At 39.6% G+C, this 27,748-nt stretch overlaps 1 protein-coding gene and 1 long non-coding RNA gene across 2 annotated transcripts in view; one reads left to right on the plus strand and one right to left on the minus strand.

Annotated features, from left to right (window-relative positions):
• Positions 1–27,748, minus strand: part of fam222aa (family with sequence similarity 222 member Aa) — a 110,675-nt gene that overhangs the window by 49,990 nt on the left and 32,937 nt on the right. The gene's annotated exons all lie outside the window — the stretch shown is intronic.
• On the plus strand, positions 2,340–25,968 carry LOC148365537 (uncharacterized). The gene is made up of 3 exons (XR_015850416.1): positions 2,340–2,386; positions 3,367–3,417; positions 24,573–25,968. It is a non-coding gene; the product is annotated as an uncharacterized LOC148365537 (long non-coding RNA).

The raw sequence follows: 27,748 nt of genomic DNA on the forward strand, positions 1-27,748 counted from the left end.
TTTTTGATTCTGACCACGGCTATCTACCTGTTTTTCCATCCTAGACACCGCCATCTCCCGCTATGGAAGATTCCCTTACGTATTCGCATCAAGATGAGAGCCGCTTGCTTCCCGCGTCCAGCGAGCACCGGATCGAGGTCGCTGCCTTTCCTCTTTCTTTCAATAAAACTTGTGGTTAACGTTAGGCAATTGGGCCCTGATTCCGTTCTGGTTGTGACAATAGCATTTTTACCTTGATTTACTGTTTTGTATTCTCATTATTTTGGGTTTGAAATAAGCCCAGCTGTCAGTTTGAATTGATCGATTAATGTTTATTATTTGATGAGAAAATAATTGCTAAACATGCAGGGCAGCTACTAAGAATAATCCACTTTAATATTCTAACCACAAACTGATTATAAGATCATTCCCAATTGTAGTTCCTAATTGCAACATGGGGTCGGCACAACAGCTGAGTGGTTAGCACATCTGCGGCACAATTTTTAGGTCATGGGAGTTTCCATGTTCTCACCGTGCTTGTGTGGGTTTCCTCCGGGCACTCCGGTTTCCTTCCACAATCTAAAAACATGCATGTCAGGTAAATTGTTCTGTCCGAATGGTCCTTAGGTGTGAATGGGCAAGTGAGTAGTCTGTCTCTGTGTGCCCTGCAACTGGGTGTCATCCAGTTCAGGGTGTCCCCTGCCCACTGCCCAAAGATAGCTGAGATGGGCTCCAGCACTCCCGTGACCCTACTGAGGTCAAGCGATGCAAATAATGGATAGATGGACTGCAAAATGGCCACAGATTTCGGTCATCATCGCATGGGCTGGACTGATTGACCACATGCTGGTAATAATCGGCTGATTGCATGATTGCAGTCGCGGGTCGTGCATTTCACACCTAGGCCTTTAGTAGTGCTACATCCTAAATAACTATTTGATGGACATAAAACCTTCATTGCAGCTACAGCTGCAACACATATAAAACAACATCAATATTAACGTAATCCAATGGCATTATCTAGGAATATAGCCAAATTTATTCACCAAAAATCTTTTTTGTTTTACACAAAATCCATCTTTCTTTCATTCCTCAAGAAGATATCAGTTACTAGGTCTTACAGATTATCTGTGCGTTCCATCAAATAATTGTTTGATTGTCTTTTCTGAGTGCAGAACCTGTCCTGTCGTATTTCTGGCTCACCAACTTGGAATCTGATCGGCTCAGCTTCATCGTCACTTATTTAATGCCTCAGGGCCTGCAGAATTGAATTTGAAGGCCTCCAGGTAGATTTATGACCATCGCAACAACTAACGGCTTAAAGTTGATTGGTATGATGCCTAAATATGAAAACACACATATGGAGGCAGCTCAAATGGGGGAAAAGCAATGAAAAGATCGCACAATTCAAATATTTTTCGTGAAGCAAGAGAAGGCATTAAAAGCCATGACGGCCTACCACTGCCTGATTGTTACCTTTCAGATTCAGATTCAGAATGTGAGAAACTGTCGGGAGCAGATCCAGCCGCCGCCATAGAGGGCGCCGCCATTTTGAAACATAAGCAAATGTGATTTCAATGCATGGCTTTGTTTTTGTACCATTGGATATTGAGAGTATCAAGCCCTGCGCACACAAGCTGTCACCACTGACGGCCACCACAATTTTCCTTTGGCAGCTGATGTGCAGGGCCATTTTTTTGAAGAAAACAGCTCAGCATCAAAGGTGTCCAGTATCAAACACGTCTGAAACCTAAATCTACTTGTGTGCATGGCACAAGAGCCGACAATGTGCTGTTCTTACCAAAACGCATGCGCTCTAAATAAAAAACACGGCAATAACGTTTTAAAAACATTTGAGATGCCCTTCTGGATGTGAATTAGTTTATATAAAATTGCGTCTACCTTTAAATGTCAACTGATGCTTAAAATTTAAGGAAAACAAGACGGAAGACCTCAACAAGCCAGTTTTTGTTGTGATGAAAAATTAAAAGTTCTCCCTCCCACTCAATGGTGCTATTTTTGTGTTTTAAAAATGTTTGTTATTATTACATTGCAAAGCTTCTACACGTTTGCTGTGGCATACACAAGAGGAGCAAAGAGTTCAACTGGATTTTTCAACAATGTACTCATGTTATATGCACAGTTCTATGAATGTCGTTGATTTCTATATTCAAACTGATTAGAAATTCCTCCATTAAACACACTTTCCTTCTCTTTCAGGATTAGCAGATCTTGCATCCCGCTGGCTTGTTTACACCAATGCACTGCGGCTAGGGTTCCTTTGTTGATCCCCTAAGAACGATGACAAAGTGCATGGTCTGTCCATTACCGTGGCAACCATCAACAACAGTGTCGCAATCGCAACTTTTCCATCGACATAGTGTACATCAGCCTTTGCTGTATATAGGTGAGATATTCATAGAAAACTTGTGTAAGATCACAGAAATACGGTACATAACCGCTATTGCTAGCTTGAATAGTCACATGATCAACCTAACTTGAGGCTTATCTAAATAACAGCATATTGTGTGGATGGGCAGACATTAATCCCCAATGCTGTCTCGCTAAAGGAGGCTCTTTTTTTTTTTAAATTTAATAATGCCAATTCACCTATTGATAAATATAAAGGTTGGCACGTTATAAATAATTGATGGTTAGTCGGTTAGCATGTTTTTCATCTTCATGGAACTATGTTCGACATTCGCCCTAAAAAAGATATTTGTGGTGCCTCAATGTAAATATTTGAAAAAGCCTGGTATCATAATAGCACCAATACTCTTGTATGTGTATATGATATAATTTCCGATTTTCTAAAATCACAAACATTCACTTATACCTAGGAATAAACCAATATCTGATATATATGAATAGTACCTATTTTTTTCATCTCCGTGAGCCCACTTAAATGGAAAACAAGAGGTAGCTTTGACATCTATTGTCATCAGTGGGACTAAATAAAAACAATTTTAGAATAAGAAAAGGAATTGTCTTTATTGTACTTCATAACAACGTAGTGTTTATTGTTTACAATGAGATTAGACGTGGCACTCCAGGATAATCTCGTAAAAAAGACATCAAAGAGAATAAAAAGGACAAAAAGAATGTCAGGATTAATAGGCAAAAATATTTACATGGTGGTCCTTGGAGTTTGGCCTCAGTGGCATGTGCGTCAGAACAATAGTGCACTGAGAAATAGTGCAATAACATTTAGCGGCTACAAAATTACCCAAATAAGTCTGTAAATAAGATATGAATACCCATTTTTCTCTACATTAGGCATCTTTCGATAAAACTGGCAAGATATGTTTTCCACAATCTTGCATGCTTGTTTAGGGTGTAGCGCTGTCGACAAAACTGTCTGCAAGCATATTGATTATTGTTTTTCAGTGACCTGAAGTCCCTACTGGAAGGCAACAAGTCAACGAGGTGGTGCCCGCGGTAAGAGAAGTCCTTTATACTGTTGTTAGCACTGTTACAGTCGCAAGCCAAACATGTCCTCCAGTCTGAGCAGATAGCAGCCAATGATCTTTTGGGCTGTGTTGATTACTTTGTGTAAGTTTTGTATAGTTTTTCGTTAGATTAGAGGGTTTTTCTGTCGATACACATTGAGGGGTGGAATACTGCAAATTCTGGTATCTACCTGATTCAAATAGATACATGGTAATATCGATTAATACTGATCCAATATTGAGACTTTTTGCCTGGAAATGTCACGATCATTGAACAATTGAACCCAAAAAAGCAATATAACGAAAATACATTTGCTGTAAAGCAATGTCAATTAGATAAGTAAAATACCTTCCATTGTACAATACTTTGTAAATAAAGTCAGTAAAGCAGATTAGGTGTCTCTGTTGCCATAGTGACAACGGATTTACAGGTTTTGTTAAGGAACAGCAACGTGTTTACCACTTTGTTTGCAGAGTGAGGTTTTTTTCATGTGTTTATGGCCACACTTCGCTGCGCTTCCTGTTTGCCTCTTTCATGTTGAGCTTTTAGTAGTTGTGGGCAAATAGATCTGTCCCTCTCTTTTCCCTGTCAGGCAGAATGCAGCAACAGGACAGGTAGGGTGAGTGCCTAAAAGTATGCCTGAGAGTCACACACCCAGGGATAATCCTAGCGAGTTGCCGAGGGCGGTGGGTGAGAGAGAGAAGGGCTGCGCTATCTACATACAGTGGCGCTTTGAGGGAATTTGTGTCAATTCCAGGACAATAGTATCAATCCGATCCAAGTATTGTTTAGTTTCGATAATGTCTATATTTGGATTCATTTGCCCACCCCTATTACACATGTACACTCAGATGATGGAAGAGAGTTGCCACTCCTATTGTTTGGCAGGTGCTTTGCAGAAAAAAGGTCGTGCTGGGTGTCGTTTTCCCCTGATATGGCACTCTGAATTCAACACGGGCTGTTCATGTTATCCTTTTATGTGGGGCCCCCTTCTACATGCACGCTAATGTCATCAGCAGCCCATGCTCGCATTCGGTCAAAGACGGTTTCGCAGTGTGTAGATTGAGACTAAAAGCTAGTCAGTGGTGGTGCCACTGTGGCGGGTACTTCCACCGTCCCCCCTTGTCTGAAATGAAAGACAATAGCATAACAGCGCTCCATTTTTCTCCATTTGCCACTCACCAAATGTATTTGGAGTCATTATGCTTTGCTGAAAAAGACCCACTTTTTTTTTCCAATTCAATTTTCCAGAACCAATTTTCTCCCATTATTGCCTTTAAGAGCGCTAGCAGAAGAAGCAAGTCTTTGGCTTGTTTGTCATGCCCGCCCCCAGGTCTTTTCGCCTCATCTCTTCCTTTTAGGTATTATGCTGCTTAGCAGATGTCAATCAGTGGCAGGAAATGATGTACTAGGCGAAACATTCTGACCCGTCGAAACAGCTGCTCTGAAATAGCATGCATCAAGTTTCCCCCTTGAGTATGTTGAAGAATGCAAACTGTAACCCCTGTTAAAAGCGAATTAGGGATAAATAAATAAATAAATGGATGATTTGACATTGAAAGGTACATTGTGATATATCTGACCACTTATTGGCACATTATTGTATAATGCGAACGAAAACCAGAGCCAAATGAATATAGCGTAGCAGCAAGATGTCAGAAAAACATGGTGGCGACGACTAGGTATGGATTCCCCTATGTAAAAGAAATACAAATTTCTCAACTTATTGATATTCATAAAGATTTGCAATGGCCGTGAGTGTTCGTATATTTTTTGCCCATTTTTCAAATCAATGTTTTTTACTGAATGATTTTTTTTCGACCATTAGAAGACACTAATTATTACACACTGTCCCTTTAAATAAAATTTTAGAATTTTATAGGAAACACATTGTCGTGAATAGTTGATCATTTAGTTAGCGAATGAAAAAAAATGTTTTAATTAGCAAACAAGGATTCCTTGTTTCCTGTTTCATTAAAGTTTAGTATAAAACACATCTTAGACAGGGCAGCACGGCGGCGCAGTGGTTAGCGCTTGTGCGGCACAGTTCATGTCATGGGAACCTGTCGTGGGTTCAAATCCAGCTCCGGACTTCCTGTGCGGAGTTTGTATGTTCTCCCCGTGCTTGCGTGGGTTTCCTCCGGGCACTCCGGTTTCCTCCCACGTTCCAAAAACATGCATTTCAGGTGAATTGGCCGGTCCAAATTGTCCCTAGGTGTGAATGAGCGAGTGAGTTGTCTGTCCCTGTGTGCCCTGCGATTGGCTGTCCCCTGCCCACTGCCCAGAGATGGCTGGGATGGGCTCCAGCCCCCCCGCGACCCTAATGAGGATGAGCGGTACGGCTAATGAGATGAGATGAGATGAGACATCTTAGACATTATAGCGAGTGCTTTGAGCACATCTTCTAACGTTCGTTGTGGATCGAAAATGCATGCCAGGCAGGAGCTGCATTTATCATTGCAATAGTTTGCAAGAGATTGCTTGGAATTCGGATGACCAAATCTCTCATCTTCTTCGTTTTGACTGATGTTGTGATTCACAAAAGGGTGAAAAAACTGATCTAGACGAGTTTTGGCCAGGTTTTTTTCCCTACAGGGGATATTCCTTGATTCCTTTGACGATAGGAAATCTCGGTGACCCGATTGGCAAGCACCCTTAGACCAGGAATCCAACAAGTTATCATAAAGCTTCACATTGAATTATTCATTTGATCTTGAGTCTGGACTGCTGAACTTTAAGAAACCAGTGTGTGCTTATAACACATACCCATAGTTTGGGATTCCCTGAATTGGAGAATATTGAACTTGTGTTTTCTTAGCTTATTTGTTGAACCCCCATGTTGAATTATCAGAGATGTTTAAAGCATATTATTGTGTTATTGTGTTATTTTAAAATAAGACACAAAAACAGATTTCAGTTGATCCTGGAGCTCTATCAGTGCGCATGAAAGAAATATTTGTGACGAACAATAGGTTTATCAACCTAAATCAGAGTAGATAACCGGTCATTAAACTCAAATAGAAATAGAACAGGGTTATTAAACAAAGCTTAACCAAACTTCTCAATTAACACCTTAAACCTAGTAAGAGTGTTCTCCTACTATGATTTTTGTTAAATGTGTCTATTGTTATGTTCATTATTCATTTAATTGCTGGCTATTGTTTTTCATTTATTCATTAATTCAAACGTAGAACTAGTCCAGTAGATTTTATTCCTTCTGCTTAATAACATAGCTGCTACAATTAATACAAGCGTTCAAACCACATGCTCATCAAATCCGCTATTACACTGGCGTGGCAGTCTCTCCCGAGCCAGGATTTCTATCGCTCTGATAACGTGGCCGCTGGGTTGGCAGCCTTGGCGGACGGGATCAGTCCCACCGGATGAGGGAATAAGCTGGAATCAAGAGCCGGGGGGCTCGGCGAAGGGCTATTCCTCCGTTTAAAAGGTTCTTAAATGGCAGAGGAGATCAGAGGAGATGTTACCACGCGGCCAGAGCTGTTTGAACAGATAAGAAGCCGAAGTGGTGCAAGTGATGGTTGATTTTGGTGTGTGTTTATTTGAGGATGGACTCACTTGTAAAGCTGCTGGTAGGACCAGTGTTTGGTTTGCGAAGTAAACTGTCTAACGGGGATTTGCAATGTTATGAAAAAAGGATGGGCTCAGTAGAGATGCTTAGAACTGGTACTTGCCCAAATCTAGCAGCTAATGTAATTATGTGGCAAATATTGTCAATTCTAAGCCAGGAATAGGTGCGGAAAAGGAATACTAACTAACCAGAAAACCTTAGTCAATTAGGACCACCTAGTTTGCCTACTAAACGACTTTCAACACACATTATTATATATTATCGAACACTTTTAGGAGATTATTTGACATTACAGCAGCTATTGACTATTAATAAATCATCAAGTTTTACGGAATCAAGACTAAAGCTAAATGTTTTGACTTAATGTTATGGAAGCATTATAGTAAAAATGCTAAACCTGAAAGTATTTATGTGTCTACACTAGTGACATGCGGTAAGATTTGTGTTGTGTGAGGAACAGTTCGTTTTACAAATAGATGAACGTACATTTTATTTTTCATTTGATAGGCGGAACAAAAAAAGCAATGTAAAAACTGTAGCATAGGTGGAAATGTTTTATTGTTGTCAGGGTTGGGCACATTACTTTAAAAAATGAATTAGTTATAGTCACTCGCTACTTCTTCCCAAAAAATAACTGAGTTAGCAACTGAAATGGTCAATATTAAAAGTAACCAGTTACTAGAGAAAGTAACTATTTACGTTACTCTAAAAATTGTTTTATGCCAGCGAATTTGAATTTTTCTGGGCAATTTTTGCATCAGTTGAATAGAGAGGAACAGACAGGTAGTTATGTAATAGAACCTTGAAATAGTTATTTCACAGCAAACATTATGAAAAAAATAACAATCAGCAATAAACAATATTAAAAGATTTTAAAGACATTAAGACTGAAAAAGACGCAAAATAAAATTAAAATGCTTTACAAAAATTTACAAAACAAAAGATAAAATTCAAAAACAATTGAATCCTTTTTTTATGCTCAACTGTTTAGGATATCACAGAGTGTGCAGTTTCCTCATGCGTGAGAAGATAAGCAGGACATTGTGGTTCAGCCTTTAAGCATATTTATTCCTTAACAGCAAGCAACCAAGAATACGGCTCCATTCAGACCAACATGGCAATCTACAATAGCAAAACGAAATATGGTGCGTGCAAAATGACGTCACACAATGGAAAACGCCTTACCGCAATACCACGAGTAAGATCGCTATTAAATTGACAAAACTTAACATCAACAACTTTAAAGTCAACAACACAGAAAGTTAAATAATGCATATTGACCGATCATAAGAGAAAAACGTGTCCCGGAAGGAACAAGCAATTGATTGGTGGTGAGCCGGCTCCATTCGTTCTCTTCCAAGAGACGCTCATTAAGACGTTTTGTTTCCGAACGCCGCAAGTCGGGTGCTGTGAAAGATAAGGCTTACATTTTTTCCGACTCAGCCCTCATTCATTCATTAAAAAATAGGTTATGCACCATTTACAGGCAACAAGTAAAACAAATACTGGATGGACTTTCTGATAACCAAAACGATCACTCATCCTATATTTTCAGAATCCTTGGTCTCACCATCGCCCTCTGCAATGAGGCAAGACAATTGTGTGCCTCACTCTGCATCTGCGGACGCTCAGCACAGTAATACTAATTGTATTATTAGTATTTATGATGTAGTGTGAAAAAAGGAAAATCCCCAAAATCTTACATTAAATGTCAAACAACTTTAACACTGAATAGACCTAACCATCAAATTTGTATTTTATATGTCTATCAAGACCAGTGAGGCAGATGTGATATCCATAACAGATATCCGTCTGATTTCAGAGCCTCCTCTCCAAAAAATATATAATTTTGTGGGTTTTACCAAAGTGATCTAATGTATACTCCAATATTGATGTTCATATAAAAGCAGGTCATCCCTCTTTCCGACGCTGCTTCTTTTATAGCATTTGGATCTAATATTTAGCTAAAGCCACAAGCTTTTGGCATTGGCCATGGATAGCCTACATTTTAGATGAGCAGGACTGCATCCAAACTTTGTAATGTTAATGAAAAACAACTCAAAGAACTTCAATCATCCAAATGTGTTGTGCCCAATTACTCTAAAAAGTACACTACAAAAGAGCACGCTTAATCTCTGTTGATATTGGATCAGATAATATAGGTAGATATCAGACAAAAGTCTGAGTGACACTATCGGTATTGGATCGGAGTAAAAATTTTGAATGGGGATGTTCCCACACTTTCAATGTTGACCTAAAACTGGAGCCTCTGATTCTTCTTAAAAAATCACAAGTCTCTCACTATTCCTAGATGTTTTTTCTAGGGGTGGGCGACATTGGGAATTTTAGTATCAATTTGATCGAAGTAAATACATAGTAGTAATATTCATTATCGATCTGATGTCAAAACGTTATTCTTAAAGTTAATAATCGTTCAATTTATTTAATCCCCATTAGGAAATTAATTTCCACCAAGTATAACAGTTACAGCAGAGCGTGCGCCAAATGACCTATATACAGCACTTGGTATTCCCAGGCGGTCTCCCATTATAGTACTAATCAGGCCCGACCCTTTCTAGTTTTCCGAGATCAGGCGTTTTCAGTGTAGTATGGCCATAAACAGGAGATGTCCTGATCATTGGACAATTGAACCCTCCCTCATGAGTTATGTAAATTTGCCACAGTAGCATACAACTTTACCACAAAAGTGACCCTTGGCATTGTCCTTTTTAGTCATATTTAGCTTCTGATAAGGGTGCGTGCCCACATATGGCCCTCTCTCCTGCCTGGCAGGCAGAATGCAGCAGCAGGCCAGAAAAGGAGAGGTGCTGAAAGTGTGCCAGTCGGTCACACAAACAAATACAAACTTAGAGAATAGCCGAGTGTGCTGGATGAGGGAAAGATGCACTTCACTATTTGCATTCGGAAGTGGCACTTTGAGTAAATTGGTTGAGGGTGAAGTATCCATTTCAGGACAATAGTATCAATCGATCCAAGTACTTGCTAAGTATCGATAATATCAATATTTGGATCAATCTTCCTACCCCTTGTTCTTGGATCCAAGTGTCAGCAGCCCCTCCATCTCGAGTTAGCCCACTTGGTCCACAAGTGGAGCCTGCCAAAGCCCCTCCTATTGAATCAGGGTGAGTACGGCTGCAGCCTAATTGAATGGTGACCCCGCCGTCTCACAGTGGGACACCCCATGCCGTGCTTTTAACAAGCCGCTGTGTCTTTCCTCTTAATAAGCCCAAACAAGTTAATCCAATCGACACACTCTAACCCTTTCCTTTTCTTTAACAAGGCACTGCTCTACCCCGTAATCCCTCACCCGCCTCCCCCTTCTTGTCCGTCACCGTGCTGTCACAGGAATACAGAGCCGGAGAAAAGATCCATTAGCAGTAAAACCCTCAGCTCTCCACTATGCACAAAATCCTACGCCACATACCGAGAGGGTTGGGATGGTTACTTTAAAAATGTAATTCAATACAGTTGTGAGTAACCTGTAGAAAAAAATGCAATCACGAACATAATCTGAATACTATAATATTGAAGTCATGTAACTTGATTATTTTTGATTACTTTTGGATTACTCCAATACAAAATATACTAATCAAAGACAAAATGAACAATATAGAGACAATTACTTAATTTTGTTTAAAATAGACACTGTAACCTTGGAGGAAACCAAGGATAGTTACATAGTATAGTATGAAAAAAAAATCAAATTTTCTCTTTCACATAGAAGACACAATGCATACGTTTGATTTCAGTTAACATTAAGAGGATAATAAGAACCCAATATTGTTTTAAAACACACCAAAGGTTCACATTCTAAATTTCTAACAAACTATGGGATGTCTTGTGCCAGTGTTCAAGTTTTACTTGTTTAAAGCAGGGATGCCCAATCTCTTAAAAATATTCAGATTTACTAGGCTATGTAAAGCATTCTCAGTTATCAGGTACAGTGGTACCTTGTTTAATGATAAACCAAATTGTGAGTGTTTCAGTACCTGAAGCCTCCAACTAAATTCTTCCTGGCAATACGATCAGTTTTCCACTATCCAACGTCAGTGACGCTACCAGGTACGCAACAACAGCGTGCTGCGTGGTCTATCAGATAGGTGCCAAAATCAAATTACCAAATGGTTTAGTCTTTCATTTCATTGGTTGCAGCCAGGAAATGCTGCATTTAGAGATACTACATCAGCTGCAGTCTGCTAAAAAACAATGATCCAGAGGAGCCGTTATTAACTGTAGAATTTAAGGATGCGTTTGTTTGCTAGGAAAAATTGCAAGCCTTTATCTAAAATAGACATCCCGAAAAAGCCAAAACCAGATGTTCCATCAAAACTGTCTGAAACATTTTAAAAACATTCTGAGATCTAGACAGAAACAATGATCACTAGATCGCTATTTAATGCGTACAGCGACCAAAACGGTGAGTCTAAAAGCGTACCAAGACATTTAACCGACTTTTTACATTTTAGCATTTTTATTCGGTTATTGTTGATTTTTTTCTTCATCTTTATCTTTTGCATTATTTTAGACGTATTTCTTGTTTTGCCTACACTGGTATATCCATTAACATTGACTAAACATTTTTGTACCTAAAGGACAGTTATAGTTGATGACCTTGGAACGAATTAATCCGATTTCAATTTGTTTAAATTGTAAAATGTGTTTCGATTTACAATGGTTTCACTATACAACATCACGGCTGGAACCGATTTAATTCGTAAGTAGATTTTGAAGAATATTTACCAGCAAAATACAAAAAGAAGATAATCAAATTTACTTAACATCCTTGAATGCATCGCTGGTGCGCAACTGTGCTGCCCAGTGCCAAATACGAACCCGCGTTAGCAGCTGAACAAAACTGCAAGCTTGCACCAATTTAAAAAAATGTGCTATTTGAAGGAGAAATAAAATACAGACAAAAAAGTGCTTTTACCTTCAACACAATCTGAAAAACATAGAGTGGTGGAAAAGATAGCCGTTGTGAGTAAACCTAATCTCTAGTGTCAGTGATTGAAATGATAAAAGATGCAATTTGTCTATCGGCGCATTATGTATATCAAATATTTTTTAAATAAAATTCTAATCCTGCAAAGTAATCCTTATTTCACCTAAATGCAAAGTGAAACTCAGTTAATCCGGATTCAGTTAATCCAGATCTTTGCGAAATCTGGATAAAAAGTTTGGTCCGGGTGATTTTGAATGTTTTTTTTACGAAAAATCTATTTTTACTATCCGAATCTTCGAATTTTCCGATCACAATCCAAATCATTTCGATCCATTCCTATGCATTTTTGCCATGTCTGTTCCGGCATCGTATTCCAAATTGACAAGCCATTTTTAACGTCTTCTTCCCGAAAGAGGCTGGATGACGCAACTTTCCCGGAAAGTGTATGCCATGCTTTTGTCCGTAGACGAACAAATTTCTCTATGTGTTTAGCTTTGTGGGACGTCTTCCCGGTTATCACTGACTGACTCTATCTTATTGTGCTTCGATTCAAGTTACGATCTCTTCGTGCAAAACGAAACAAAATGAGACTAAACTGAGTGTCAGATCATGGCGTCAGTGAAGAAGAGGAGTCGAGAGGATAGAGAATTAGAAGAAAAATTAAAGATCATACAATCTGAAAAACCCGTTATGTGTGTTTCAATAATATTCGGTAGTGAGTTTACATAATTCACCCAGGGAACACTGTTGCTGAGTAGAGAGTTCCAGAGGGACAAGCTAGGAAGCTGTGCTGTCCCTTCTTCTGGTTAGAGAGACAGCAACCTGTTATTGTTGTTGTGCCTTGTTTTGAAGACCTCTGTCAATAAAGCCCCCATTCACTCCGACATTTATTACTCCGCCTCAGAATCCGGATAAACCAAGTTTTACTGTAGTTATTCTGCAACTGTAACGGAATATAATTACAATTATTTTGAATCCTAATTAGATAACGCCATTACATGTATTCCGTTACTCCCCGCATACTGAATACGCGCCCGTGCGTGAGGCTGCCTGTCCGGGCTCGCCGTTCATTGAGCGAAGGTTGGGCTCTCTGACCCCGTTCGGGCACACACAAACAACAAACAACATTTGTGAGGGTACATTCGCCGACAGGCACACACTGTGGGCGGCATCAAAAAAGGGTATTGTTAGAGAACCCTCCCAGCTTGGCAAACACAAGCTGCTGATTCCCGAACAATACGAGCCCCTGGATACGCTTGCCCACCAGCTCCCTACGCGGCTTTGCGGCTGCACAATAAATAACCCGCGCAACAAAAGGCCATTGTGTGTAAAAGCCTGCAGTTTAGGCGTCATTGGTGTGATATACGGTGCCGGAATAACGCACCGACGGCAGAGTCTCACGCGCACGAGGCCGTGTGTTATGTTGTCGAGGCTTATGGCGCCGCGCATCGCTCGCCGACGTATTTATAAGAGAGGATGAAGGGCGTCTTGGCACAGACGTTCATCTGCCCAGGCTCCATATAGCAAGTCAGCTTCGATAGCTTCATCCGCGGGATGAAGGGCGAGGAATGTCTGGCAGTCCGATAGCAGCGGGGCCCGCCTGTCATCTCGGATCAAAATATGGCCGTCTAGACTAATGTCAAGCCTGTAATCGCAATGAAGACTAATTGACTGCATCTTTGAGCCGGGTTTGATTTCATTCATGCTGAACGGAGGCGCAAACGGCGTCTCGTGTGGCGAGCACGCTTAAAATTTAAACACACAGTGCAGAGCGAAGCCACAGATGATGTGCATAAGCAACCCAGATGGTATGCTATCAAAATACCTTCCCTTATATCTTGATGGATTACAATGAAGAATACATGCTTTTGAAATATAGTAAATTTCCCTTCCTGCTAATTGTATTATCGTTAAGCCAAACTATACTCACCAGCACTACCAATTTCCTCCCTTTAAAATCACCTTATCTTATAGCGTGGCTAAGTATTTGTGCGTAAATAAACTGCTCCGATGATCAAATTAGATTAAAGTTTAGGTAGTTTTCCCCTTCCAGTTTCAAACAAGCACATGTTGTAATGTCGACCCGATCCCAAAAGCAGTGAAAATACTCTGAAATATGACACGAGAAAAGAAACGTGACGGGTAAAAATGAAAGGAATAAGTTGCTTACATTTTCAGTTGCAGGAAGTTCTTCCAATTACAATATACCACTGGAATCGCTTCCTTCATTTTTTTACATGGTTCATAAGAAATGTCCACAATTGTTACATAATCCTTGAACTAATACATGTTTCAAAGTGCCCTGTTAAGGTGTAGTATGAACCTGACCCCTTGGGCGTGACCCTTTATAGGACAATGCCTTACAAACTGTTAACAGCTGCCATTTATGACAGGGAAAGAAGAAATGTGACAGCAAAGAGAAGCCACCGGAGCAGGCGTGCCAGCGTCATTTTTAATCACACTTGTTTTCTTCATTCAATGTGTGGTCTATCGATTCAGACTGCTGAGAAACATGGCAAGCATTTACAAGCCAAATTCAAGCACTTTTCAAGACTTGGAAACGAAACATTGAAATTCAAGCATTTTCAAGGATTTCAAGCACCAGTACAAACCCTGATTATAATTATTTCTAGTTCCTGTTATAAAAGTAACTAGCTGGAAATGAGTGCTGTTGCAATTGAAGAAACTGTAAAATGTGCACTGATACCAATACCTGGAATTCATACCCGCTCATCCATACTTAGAAGAGTGACAGGATTAAATAACATAAAAAATAAAAAATAATTCTCTGTTACTCAGAGGCACATAAAGGTAAGACTGCGTGCCGTGTAAAGTAATGAGTGCACATCTTGGTGTTTCCCCACTGGGAGAGTCGCTGCCTCTGCATAGCGCGACCAAAAGCACTCTCCAAACATGACAAGCTCCAACTGATAGCAGCCTGAGACTCAGAGCAACGCCATCGTAGCTTAAAGTTGTCAACGAAAACCGCAGGGGAAAGTAAACCCGCTCGTTTTGTTTCTCCTGTCATCGAACTGCCTCAAAGTCGAATAGAAGAGCCGCTCGCGCTAAACTGTTGATCACAGGTGCGAGTTGCGTCAGCATACTGAATATCTCACATGCGCACACAGTGTATACCATAGCTTGGCAAACCTTTAGACTGGCGTGCCGCATCGGGTTCTCAAGTTTTGCAGAATGGTTGATTTGATCTTATGGAGACACTGTGTAATATTTGACCACTAGATGATATTGTATAGAGTCGTGCAACCGAAAAGAAGTGCTAAAAAGCTCAAGGAAGAATACATACAAAATCTTCTGCCGAGCATTTTGCAAAAAAAAAAGGGGGGGTGATGAGAAAAAGACAAAATGGGAAAAATAAGAAAAATCAAATAGGAGAAACAGAGGGAAATAAAAGAAAAGGAAAAATAGGGGAAAAAGAAAGAAAAAAACAGAAAAGTGGAAAAGGTCAAAAAAGAAAAAGCAGGGAAAAAGGATAAATAGAGAAAAACTAGAACAACTGATAAAAATAAAGAAAAAGAAAAAAGAAATTAGAGTAGAACAGAAAAAAGAAAGAAAGTAAATAAGAAAAGAAAGGAGGAAGAAAGGAAATGTGAGGAAAGACGAAAAACACAAAAAACAAAACAGGGGAAAATGATTGTAGAAAAAAGAAAGAAAATAAGAAGAAAGAAAAATATCAAGTAAAAAGAGAAAGAATAAGGAACAAAGAAGAAGAAATCTAGGAAAAAAATAAAATAAAAAAAGACAAAAATGGGCAAAAGCAAAAGGGGAAATTGGAAAAAGGAAAAGAAAAAAGTTCAGAAAGCATAACAATAAAACAAAGGAAATAAAAAAATGAAATGAAGGAAGGGAAAAAAAGAAATACTGAAAAAAAGAGGAAAAAGGAAAATAGCAAGAGAAAAAAAACCCAGAAAGAAAAAAGATAGGAATAAAAGAAGACAACAACAGATTAGAGAAACAATGTTTACTCTTTCTGTACAGCGACCAAATTCAAAAGCCCAACATTCTATATGCGGCCCACGGGCCGTAGGTTACTTGTACATGGTAAAGTATATGCAAATTGAGCCACACTCCTCAGCTCGCACACTCCGATTTATATTTCCTCCATGGGCAGAATTACACCCCCTTCGCAAGACATTGTCGATCGAGCGAAAAAATGTCTTCTTCCAATGTGGCACAATCTTTTATAGTCCCAGACAGGCCCATTCACAGCATAACAGGGCCACAATAAAACAAGGCATCTTTCCCCCCTTTTCTCCCCCTTCAGCCGTCATCCTACGGCTCACTTGAATATTCAAACGTTTTCTATTGTCTTTGCAGGTTTTGTTCATTGTTTGTTGCGCTGTCACTTCTCTCTTTGGCTCCTCGACTTCAAAGAAAGGCTTATGTCACTTTACCATGAAACGGAGGGAACAATTCAAAGCCAAGCAAAAAGCTGCCATCAAAATGGCCGAGCCTCACAACACAGGCTCCTTCAAATTAAATCAAAACAAGGACGTATGATCAGTGTTGTGCCGTTACTGATAAAAAGGGAGTTAGTTACAGTTACTTCATTTCAAAAGGAATTGTGTGACCTCCCCAGATTCACAGCCCACGGATGCCTGATTTGGCTGGGCAGGTACAGCCTGTCAGCTCCCATCCCTCTCCAAGCTGTTTTTGGTGGGGCTCCTCCACATGAAACAGTGATGCATTAAGCTTAATTTGATCCAGGATTGTGCTGCCTCTAGTGGTAGCGTCTGGGAATGCTCGTAACTTGGATTTCCCAACGTGTGTCCAGCACAGTTTTTATTCCATATATCGAAATCCTCGTCTGGTGGACGTTGTTGTTGTTTGCGTTTGTGCATACCGGTTAGCCTGGACTTGAGCACAAGACATGTTTAGCAGGAGTAGGACGATATGCTTTGGTCACGATAATATTGTATCATGATACTAAGGTGGCAATTTGATTTATATCCTGATTCTTGATAATTGCCATTCGATATAATTGATGATTGCGGTTTAAATTTTGCTCCTAAAAATCAAGCAATTTAAATCATACACTTCTGCGACAAAAAAAACATGAATTATGTTCAAAAAATGCACATCGGTCTGTGTCAGTCAGTCATAAAGCTGACATTTATTTCAACTGAGACAACGAGAACATAACGTTTACAATGTGCAACCGGTTAACAGCCTAAAAATTTTCAATTTTTCAATGACCTAGACATTTCCGAGCAAAAAGTATCAGTATTGGATCGGTATTGATCGAGAACAGGAAACAGGAAGCAGAACCCAATCGCGTAACGTTACTCACAGTTTATTTGGGAGAAGAGGAATGAGCGCACTTTCGATCCATGGATCGTTGGTCGCGAAAGTAGATTGATCGCCACGAGGAAGTGGACAAAATCAAACAGCTCAGGGCGAGAACAAAACAGGGGCAAAACACAGGCAAAAACGGAGATTCACAGGGCTTGACAAAACAAGAGCAAAAAAACACAGGCAAAACGGACATTCACAGGCTTGGCATATCACACAGAGTTTAGCAGGAGTTCCGCAGACGCTCTGACACCAGACAACTCGCAAGACCGCGTTTAAGAAGTCCGGCAGCAATCTGTCAACGCGTTTCAGCTGGTGCCAGTGGGCGGGGCCAATTGGGCGCCGTGGCAACCGTGACAGAACCTGGCGCCACACGGCGGGGCCAATTGGGCGCCGTAGCAACCGTGACACTACCCTGTTTTTATGTGATTTGGATTGATACCAAAATTCCAAGTATCGCCCACCCCTTCCAGGAACATGTTCCTTTACAACGCATTACTCCCAACAAGAGGTAAGAGCCAGAGCCCTGTCCTGAAATTTGGGTTGGGTGAGGCCTAAAATGTCGATCATTACGTTTACGTTCAGGTTGGGCTTCCCTTTTCCTGCGTTTTTTTAAACCTTTCTATTATCCACCCAACATTGTCCTTTGTTTCTTTTTCTTTATGAAAGACCCGCAAAATGCATTCCTCTCACACAAGACTCCCTGTGTCTGTGCACTTGGAGGAGCACCGCTCCTCTTCCTCCGAGTCACAAAGAAAATATGAAAATTAGGGTTTGCTCCAGGCCCCTCAAATCAAGTTTTTTTGTCCAGTCAGGCTGGATTTATTCTTTAGGTCCGATCTTACCTCTACTCCCAACACTGCTCACAAGGCACGCTTATTAATGCCCGCTCAATAAATCAATGACGTATAATTAAATTCAAACGTGGCAATTCCAACCCTGGGCGGACTCCACACGTAGCCGCACTCCGCCGTGCCTAAGGTGACCCCGATTCTCATGGTCCTTTCACTGGACGGTGTCACACATCCAATACTCATCCATGCATAACATTAACGCGTTGCCGAGGCCGCCGGGCAATCGAACAGCACACCGGAGAAATGTTGACACTGATCCCGCTTGATATATTTGAAGTGTCACAAAGGCGTTTTTGCTCGGCTGGGTATTAAAAGGGTACACAAGCCGGGATGACACAAACTGCTCTCAGCTTTCCCTGGTTGGGGGTGGTCCAGCTGTTGTCACGCTTTCCCTTCCTCCCTGCTCAGGATGGAACGGAGCAGAAAAGACAGGCTCTACTTAGTTGGAGCCAGAGAGAGGATGCAGCTGGCAATCACCTGCTGGATCAAGGCACAGATGGCACGATCATGACTGGGATTTACATGCAGGCCTATAATAGTATAAGTACTCAAATTGCGAATGGTCATCAATAGCAGTAATAGGTATACTATTACTCTAGGATTTTTACACAAAAACGTTCCTGAAAAAATTCAATTGCAGATACCCTATTTATTTGTTTATAACACACACCCCTAATTTTTGTCTAAAAATCGGAATAAGACTTTCACTTGTTCTCAGCTCAAACCAAGGATTGTCAAAGACATGATTATAATCATTTATTGGCAACATAAACTATGAACACAATACAAAATTCAAATTTACAATGTGTTTATTTAATGTCCTTTAAAGTCGGATTCATCATCAAATACACCGAATAGTTGTTTCCCAAGTCGGTTTTCTTCATTCTCTACCATTTGCCTGTGGTACCGTAAATATAAATAATAATGAGATAAAATTGAATTCCTTTTCATACGTCATCTATATCAATGGCGGTTTTAGTGGTGGTGCTCTATTGAACTTGACAAATGAGTTATAGTATAGAAAAGTGGGAAAAATATACTATATATAAAAAGTAAAAAGGTGGTTAAAAAAAATACAAACATAAAATATTATGAAATATGATATGCATATTTTTTCTTATGTTTTAATTCTATTTTAAAATGTATTTTGGTTTTTGGTTACATTAATTTATTCATTTTGGTGAGGATTAATGAAAAGAAGCTATTAAAGCAAATGTCGGGTTTTAAATTTTCTCTCAATTTGTCGAGGTATTTTTTAATGAAAAATATAATTTTGGTGGTTTAAAAAACAACAATTTAGGTATTTGTGCAAAGGTGGTTCTGAACAAAATTTTGCACCTCCTGAGATGTTTATGTAAAAAAAAAAACGGGGCACTGAACTTAATCAACTAAATCCACGAATCAATTTTAGGTATTTTTGACCTGACTACCTTCTAGAGGGCAACCTTTGTCCTTTTAGATAGACACTAATAAAAAATGAGACCAGCCATGATAAACGTCATTTTTGAACCTTACAAAAACCGGATCGTACTTTACCATTCCAAACAAACAGTATTGCAGAAATATGATCATGAAGCCCAATATTTGAAAAGCGGCTTGTCAGTGACTTCAAGCATTGATCCCTTGTTTTCCTGGAAAAGCCTTGATACCACCAAAGTGGTGGGGTTATAATGATCTCACTCAGTGGGCAGATTCACTTGACAAAAGAAACCTGATAAGGGCTGCATGTTATCAGAGCGTCTGAGGATTCGCAGGCCGAAGAAAAGGTCATCGCTCAGACAGAAGCACACGGCGCCCACTTAGGATTCCTGATTCATTCCCTGTCATATATTTGGTAGGGGTGGGCGGATCGATCCAAATATCAATATTATCAATACTAAGAAGTACTTGGGTCAGATCGATACTATTTCCCTGGGATCGATACTTGGTTCCTACACAAATATCCTCAAAGCGCCTGTTCTCTATCCTTTTCTCTCTCGCCCACAGCCCTCGGTTTGCCTGTTCATGCCTGTTTGTGCACACTTTTAGAAACTCTTCCTAGCTGGCCGGCTGCTGCATCTTGCCTGCCAGGCAGAAGAGAAGGCCAAATCTACGAGCATACCATTATCTTAAGTTAAATATGAAAGAAACAAACGGGAAGCACAGTGCGGTGTGGATTTTATTTTTCAACAACAGGACAATGCAAGGTAAAGTGGTCCACTACTGTGGCACATTTACATAAACACATGAAAAAAGTTCACGCTACAGAGAGCAACAAGCTGCAACCAAAAATGTAAACCTGAACAAAATAACAAATCTGTTCTCACTCAGGCAACAGAGACAGGAAGGCTTGTTCGTTACATTGTTGACTTTTTGGTTTGACTCTTGACTTTTGCTCTGTAACAGTTGTTGTTGTACAAGTATTTTTAATACTGTTAAAGGTTTTTTGATTGTTTTGTTTACACTATTTGCACTTTTATGACTCTTTTTAAAAATATTGTGCAATGGTACATATAGTTGACATGTTGAAATTATTATATCTGTATTTTTATTACATTGCTGCTTTCTTATTTGACTCACTTAGCTTTTGTTCTGAAACAGTTGTAATAGAAATATTTATATTTATTTTCAATGATAATAATAGTAATAATGATGCATTGTATTTTGAAGCGCCTTTCAGGACACCCAAGGTCGCTGTACATACAGTAGGACGCAACAATAAACAAAGAGTAAAAACAAGAGTAAAACAAGCAAGTAATAGATAGCCAATAAAACACATTATAGTTAAAGGGGCGGTGTGTGAGGCATATGGTCAAGAATAGGCAAGTCTGAAGAGTTGATTTTTGAGTCCGGATTTGAAGGTTGACAGGGTCGCAGAATTTCGGAAGTCAGGAAGCAATGAGTTCCAGAGCGGGGGGGCAGAGCGGCTGAAAGTTTATTAAGTTTGAATTGTAGTTATTTGATTAAAAAATGAAACATTTTAGTGCCTAAAATCTAAATATAAACTACCTCAAGGATGAGGGTTCAATTATTCAATGATCATGACACTTTCAATCGGTATCGATCGATACTACCATGCATTTACTTGGATCAGACCGACACTAAAATTCCCAGTATTGCCCATCCCTAACATTCGGACTCACATTAAGGTTCTGCTTTAAGAGGAGAGCAGCTGGCGGTAGGCGTGACTCTCTCTCATGACTTAAAATGATCTGACGTTGCCAGAGACGCTCATTTGAAGTTTGCAGCGGGATACACACAAGATAAAGGCTGATATATTTCAGTTGGAGTGAGCGTGCAACTGTCACCCAGATCAGGTGCAAAGCCTGTTAGCGTTTCTCTGAGCTCCACATGAAGGAACTTGGTCAAAGTCATTTAGTTTATTGATGTTTCCAGCAGAGATTTTTCATGCTCGTCGAGCTTCCATACACATCAAACATATGACGGGAAAAAAAACAGAAAGACCCTCAGAGACAACCCTCTTCCCTCAAACTTACAGGCAGACAAGCTCCTTCTGCGCTGCGTGCTCCTGCATCAGTGCCTTAGTTTGTCCTTCACAAGAGACAGGTAACACTGCCAAGACCCGGTAATTAGTGCAGATGGAGACTGGAATACTTGCTTCGCCGCCGTGCAGAAAATACGCCATGGGAGGCAATCTATAAATTCCTGCATATTAATGCACCTTAAAACTGCTCCAGACACCTTGCTGGAAGCAGGTGATAAAAAAACGAAGACAGACTACTTGGCACGCAGCTGCTGATACAACAGCGACTCTGTCTCTCCGTCTCAGCAACTTCCTGACCAAATACCACTTTCCTGTAATCTATAAACCTATTCCGGAAATGCTCTCAAAACATAAGAGATAACAAAACCACCAGTTTTGATTACTTACCGTAAAGGAATGAACTGGTACTTGTAAAACAAAGAGACTTTATTAAACTATCAACTTAAAATCGGGCACAAGTACAAAAGTAAAACACAAATTTAGATTCATCAATTCGTTATGCTTCTAAACCGAGAATGCTGATCAACACAACACAGAGAGAACAGAAGAAAGTTTGATTGAAAAATAGATTTTGCCCACATTTTTAAGGAAGAATTTGTTCCAGAGAGAAGTGTCATCACACTAGTGGGTATGTATTACCACGTAGTTTGTGTGTGAACACTTGTTATCTGTTAGGATGAATCACACATAATAGATGATAATGTCTTCAGCGTCTAAAACTCATGACAAAAAGTTACCGGACACCAGGGCAGGCAACTCTGAAAAGTTGGCTGCCCAGCCATAAAGTTGCCTGCCACATTTTTCACAACTTGAAACACAATAAGACGTCTCGTCGCAAAAAAAAAAAAAACATTGTTACAAAGTATTAAGGATTGATAATCAGAATATATAACAGTACAACACTTTAAAATTAAGTTTATTATAAATCTATTTATAACATTCATTGTATGTATATGAGATCGCTGTTTTCCATCTGCCATCCATATGTACCTGTATTAACTCATCTTTATTCATGCAAAGTTTGCGTCGCGTCGTCTGCTACAAGCCACGTGAACTCCTCTTTCCACGATGCTTTTAAAGTACATTTACGTTTTTTAGTGTCACAAATTTTGTTAGCTTCTTTCTTTCTTCTGGGGCTGAGGTTTTGGCTTGATTCCTAACCACTTATCGATTTTTCTTGTGTTCGCTGTGCGTCTACTTTGGAAAATGATATGCAAATGCACGACCTTATAAAACTCGGGAAAGTCCGAAAGCACGAAGTTATTAGATGCAGGCTTCTGATTGGTTGCCGAGTATGCAAATTACCAAACGAACCAAGATTCCGAAATTTCCAAACTGAACGAAGATTTCGAAATCGGAATAAAGCAAACTTTAGTTGTCTAAGTTGTACACCCGACATAAAAGATGCATCCCCGGGCGTCCGGCAGACGTTATTTCAGACACTGATGTCTTGTTAGCATTTGAATGCGCTCCGCCTTCGAAATTTAAAAAAATTAGTGTACTGTGTAATTCTTTCTCAAGAGCACATTGATCAAATGTATGGCACGCAGGGCAAAACTGGCCCACCACAATTTTTATGTGGCCTGCAAGACGATACAGAGAAAAGCAAATCTCATATCCCTAAATTATAGTGAACTTTCGAAAAGACCATCTGCACTCTAGCTAACTTTTTAAGCCATTCATTTATTAGTCTGGCTCCTGTGAGAATGTTTTTCTACCTTGTGGTCCCTGAGCTAAATTGAGTTTGACACCCCAGTTCTGGATTGTATATTTTCATAGTTAACACCCACAAAATTGTTAACAAACATTTTAAAGGTTGTTGCTAAAGCAATAGTAACTAGTTGCATTCTTCAGTGTCCTGCGTCTGCCCCATTCTACACGTCAACGATTATTTCAGTGAAAAGTGAAGCAGGGGAATGTGGTTAAAATCTTTTTCCGCGGATTATTTCTTTCAGAGAGGATGAACAGAGGGCACCAGTATAAAATGATTATATTATACACGCTATTTACAATATCAATCACGAGGATTTAGAATTTTGATATCCCAGTATGATTATGTACTCAGGTCATTGATGACCTAGTTGAAATGTTCTTGGAACATTAAAACACGTTGTAATACAAAAGGCACTCTAGTTCCATTCAAATTATACAAACTGTTTTTGTGTCTTGCTGTGCTATAGGACATAGTTTGTATATATTTCTTAATAATTCAATGCTGGCATTTATAAACAATATCGGATTACATTTCTAAAAACAAATTGTGTCATCAGGACATATCTTTTCTTACAAAATTTAAGAATTGAAAGTATAGATATTCGAGTTAAAAAGGAGGAATGACTGTAAATATAAAAAGTAACCAACATTTAAAAAAAACAGTGTGAATCCCAGAAAAAAATACAAAAATAGAAGTATTACTTGGTACCTTCTAACCTTTACCAAACAATAAGTCCTTCTCAGAAAGTGATCTCAAAATCCTGACCTTAGGCTTTTCGACTGGCTCCCTATCAATAATTAACCGTTAATCTAAAAACCTATTTTTAGTTGGATCATCTTTTTCTTTCCAGTATTGTCGCTGCTCTTCCATCCGTTTCCTCCCCTTTTCCGTAAGATCTAGTTAGAGATTCTATTAGCATGAGAAAGCAGGCTGGTAATTGTCTTTACCCTACTGAGTGATCCCTGGATAGAGGATTAGTCGAAAAGAAAGCCCGTTTTCAACTGGGAGCACAGATGCTGCCCACAGCAACCCACTCCAGATTAGATTAGACTGCATTGGGGATGAAACTCAAAGGAACCTCTGAGCAACTTTCGAGATAAAGCACCGAAAGGAGTTTAAATCGACCCAACCTTTATGTAGCCGCTGCTTTTTTTAATTTTGAAAGGTGGTTGGAAAAAAGAGGAAGTCTGTCAAAATTGTTGCCCTCTTTTCTCTTTTTTTAAATACAGTATTTAACGCGTCAGTGCCCTAAATCATACCCCAGGCCACCCTGCCCGTCACTAATCCGACCGCCACCATCCGCTCATGAGGAGGTGTCGCGTTTCTGGCACTCTTCCACGGGATAAGCGCTTCAAACACCAGTGACTCTCCTCTTGACCTTTCCACGGAGATGATCGATTAAGCCCATTGGATTTATTCTATCAACAGGCAGCCATCACATCAAAAAGGCAAGGAATTTACCTCAGAGGCCGACCGAAAATCCATATAAGCTTCGCGAGGGTTCCACTTTTTATTGGCTTTGAAAATCCACTTCTCGCAGAGCGTTAATAAGCACTTTTTTCCAGGGGCTGTTTGTTATCTGGATGACTGCAGCTCTTTAATTACTGAAGCAAATGACAACAGCAAAAGAGAGGCGTTTTTTTTTTTGTTTTTACAGTCTGTCATCCTTTGAAGCAGCGAAGCAGAGAAAACTGTTTAGCAAGCGGTCCTGCCAGAAAATGACTGAAAACCCCACATCAAACCAATGACAATGGTGGGGACCTCTGCCAAGGTTTCACTCTATGAACTGAAAACAGCGTTTTGATTTGTGTGTCTGAGGAGAAGGGCAGTTTCTGCGATTGATAGCTAGGCCTCTGACAAGAGCAAAACTGTCCATATCTCAAAAATGTGAATGACAAGATTGCAATGAACATGTTTGAGCATTACAACTGCTCATTCCGACTCCTTTTATTGTAGTATTATACAGCAATCAAGACGATAGGGCTAAGGAAAAAGGTAAAATTGAGTTTAAACTTTAGTAGACAATGATGAGAGGAGAGCAGGCATCTATCAATATGCCTGGCTGATACGAAGGAGAAGGATGATTTGGGATGGGTCAGCGGACCGGCGTCTGACCTGCAGCATGTCAACCCCTGCATTTACCAGCTGGCAGAGACGGGAGGCAGCGTCGTGGCCGTCATAGACTTTCTGGACTGATTTGCAGGCTGGGGGCGTCGTTGATGTCATGCACTTTCCGGACATTTTCAACATCTTACCTTATGTTTACTATTATGTGTACAGTAATGCTAATTGTAATTCACCCTGGTCAATCCTGGAAGGGGGATTACCACATGTGAGGTCCTTTCTCAAGGTTTCTCTTTTCTCCTCACACTGAGGTTTTTGAGTTTTCCTTGCCCGCATGCTGGTTTAAGATCAGGTAATTGTGTAATTTTGTAACTGTAATCCTGTGCAGTCCTTTGAGACATTTTTGTGATTAAGGGCTATATAAATAAATTTGACTTTGACTTTGAACTTGCGAGGGCAACTGGGAGAGAGGCCTTCAATAAGAAAATTCTATCCTATCCTAAAGCTCTTCTCTAAGCACCCTCTTTCTAGTAAATCTTCAATGTTACAAAAACAGATCAAGTCTAATGGTTGTGAAAAGAAAAGAACACCAACATCATTGGCTAACAGCGACAATGATGTATTGAATAGCAGTGAACAATAATAGTCAAAACAAGAAACCAGGATCCAATATTGTCCAATATTAAAACAAAACAAATTTATTAGGTTGCTCAAGAATCATGCTGTGTTTGAGCAGTCTTTAGATTCCAAGTCCAATATTCACAACCCAGTTCGAGTCTTTACACTTTAAATATAAGTCACAGAACCACAGCACAACCTATATTTCACTGGGTGAAGTACAACAACTTCATTGTTCATTCGTTGTGCAAATGGGTTTTATAACGAGACACAAAATGACTGTTGTCATGAACAAAATGAAGTCAATTTATCTGAGAAACTAAACAGCAGCACTGCGGCAGGGATTTACCATTTTGGTAATTATACTTTTGTCGCATTTGTCAAGGCTATACGCAAAAACACAAACACTAAAAACATTAAATGAGAACAGTATATACCATAAAGACTAATAATGGTCACAGGTCACAAGAGAAAAAGATGAAGATCAAGTTGAAAGTTCAACTAAATTGCGACTTGAGTCCTAATGGCAAGCCCCCATTCAATGGCACTGACCTGGTCTCGACCACTCTGCTTATGAAATCCCAACCAGATGTGATAAGCCCTATAAAACGTCTTGTGGTCTGGGATAAAAACAGGCAAGACTTATATCAAATACAGAAAATCATTACTTGTCATAGTTCCAAAATTAACATGTATTAAAACGTTTTTTTTTTTCATTTTATACCTAGAAAAGAAAAAAATACAAAATGTGATTTTCGTGAATTTCCAAGACGATCATACAAATTTCTCTCCTTATTGGTTAACAGTTATGTAGAACACATTCATATTATGCCTGTACCGAGCCTAAGCGTGCTTCAACACAGTAAGCATGCCTGCTAACACTACCTGTGTTAGAACCCCACTTTTTGCCTATTGCTTTTTTTTCTTTTAAATCTACCACTTTTTCAAATGTAAACAACAAAAAAATCTTGATTCAAGAGTGTTTTACTTTGAAGCGAGACCAAGTCTTTGTGCGTGAGTAAACTGCTTTAACGATCACAATAGATTTCCGTTTTGGTAAAAGTGTTTCAATTCCGATTCTAAACAAGCAAATGTTGTTCTTTAATATTCTAGAGACGGGCTGTGTTTTGCAAGAAAAAATAGGGCGCGTGATAAAATCTATCGCTTTTTCATGTCTAAAGGTTGGCGCATATGAGTAAGCAGATGAGCAGTTTCTTTTAATTAGTGACACCCTTTGCCATTTCATGGAATGTGGTAGCTAAAAAAAGGAACAATGCAAAAAAATGATTATTAATTTAATACTACAGATTCAGAGGTTTTGTGGTTAGGGTGCATGGTGGGCATGTGCTTTGCTTTGTAGCTGTCCAAGAAATGAACCATAGCCCAAAGGACATGAATAAAAAGCCCGGTTACACTCTTTAACCAGCTAAGACACAAAACTGCCGACTTCCCTTTTGAATGCTTGGACAACTTTACATGCTTTTAAGAGCAGCAACAAAAGCAGCTAATGAAAGAAACCAGAAAACAGGAGCAGTCTCCAGTCAGACACATTACACACACATCACTTCGAATTCCATTTGCGAACATTAAAAAGGGGATCGAAATACAGAACGAAACCAGTTCATTTGCTTTCTTTAAATTGCAAGGACACACGAGCCATCTCTTGATCACAAATGTCAGTTAGCCCCTTTATGCTAATCACATCCTATTAGAATAATGAAGA

Source organism: Urocampus carinirostris, chromosome 5 (assembly GCF_059441175.1).
Source record: "Urocampus carinirostris isolate Australia breed hairy pipefish chromosome 5, RoL_Ucar_1.0, whole genome shotgun sequence".
Taxonomy (NCBI): domain Eukaryota; kingdom Metazoa; phylum Chordata; class Actinopteri; order Syngnathiformes; family Syngnathidae; genus Urocampus; species Urocampus carinirostris.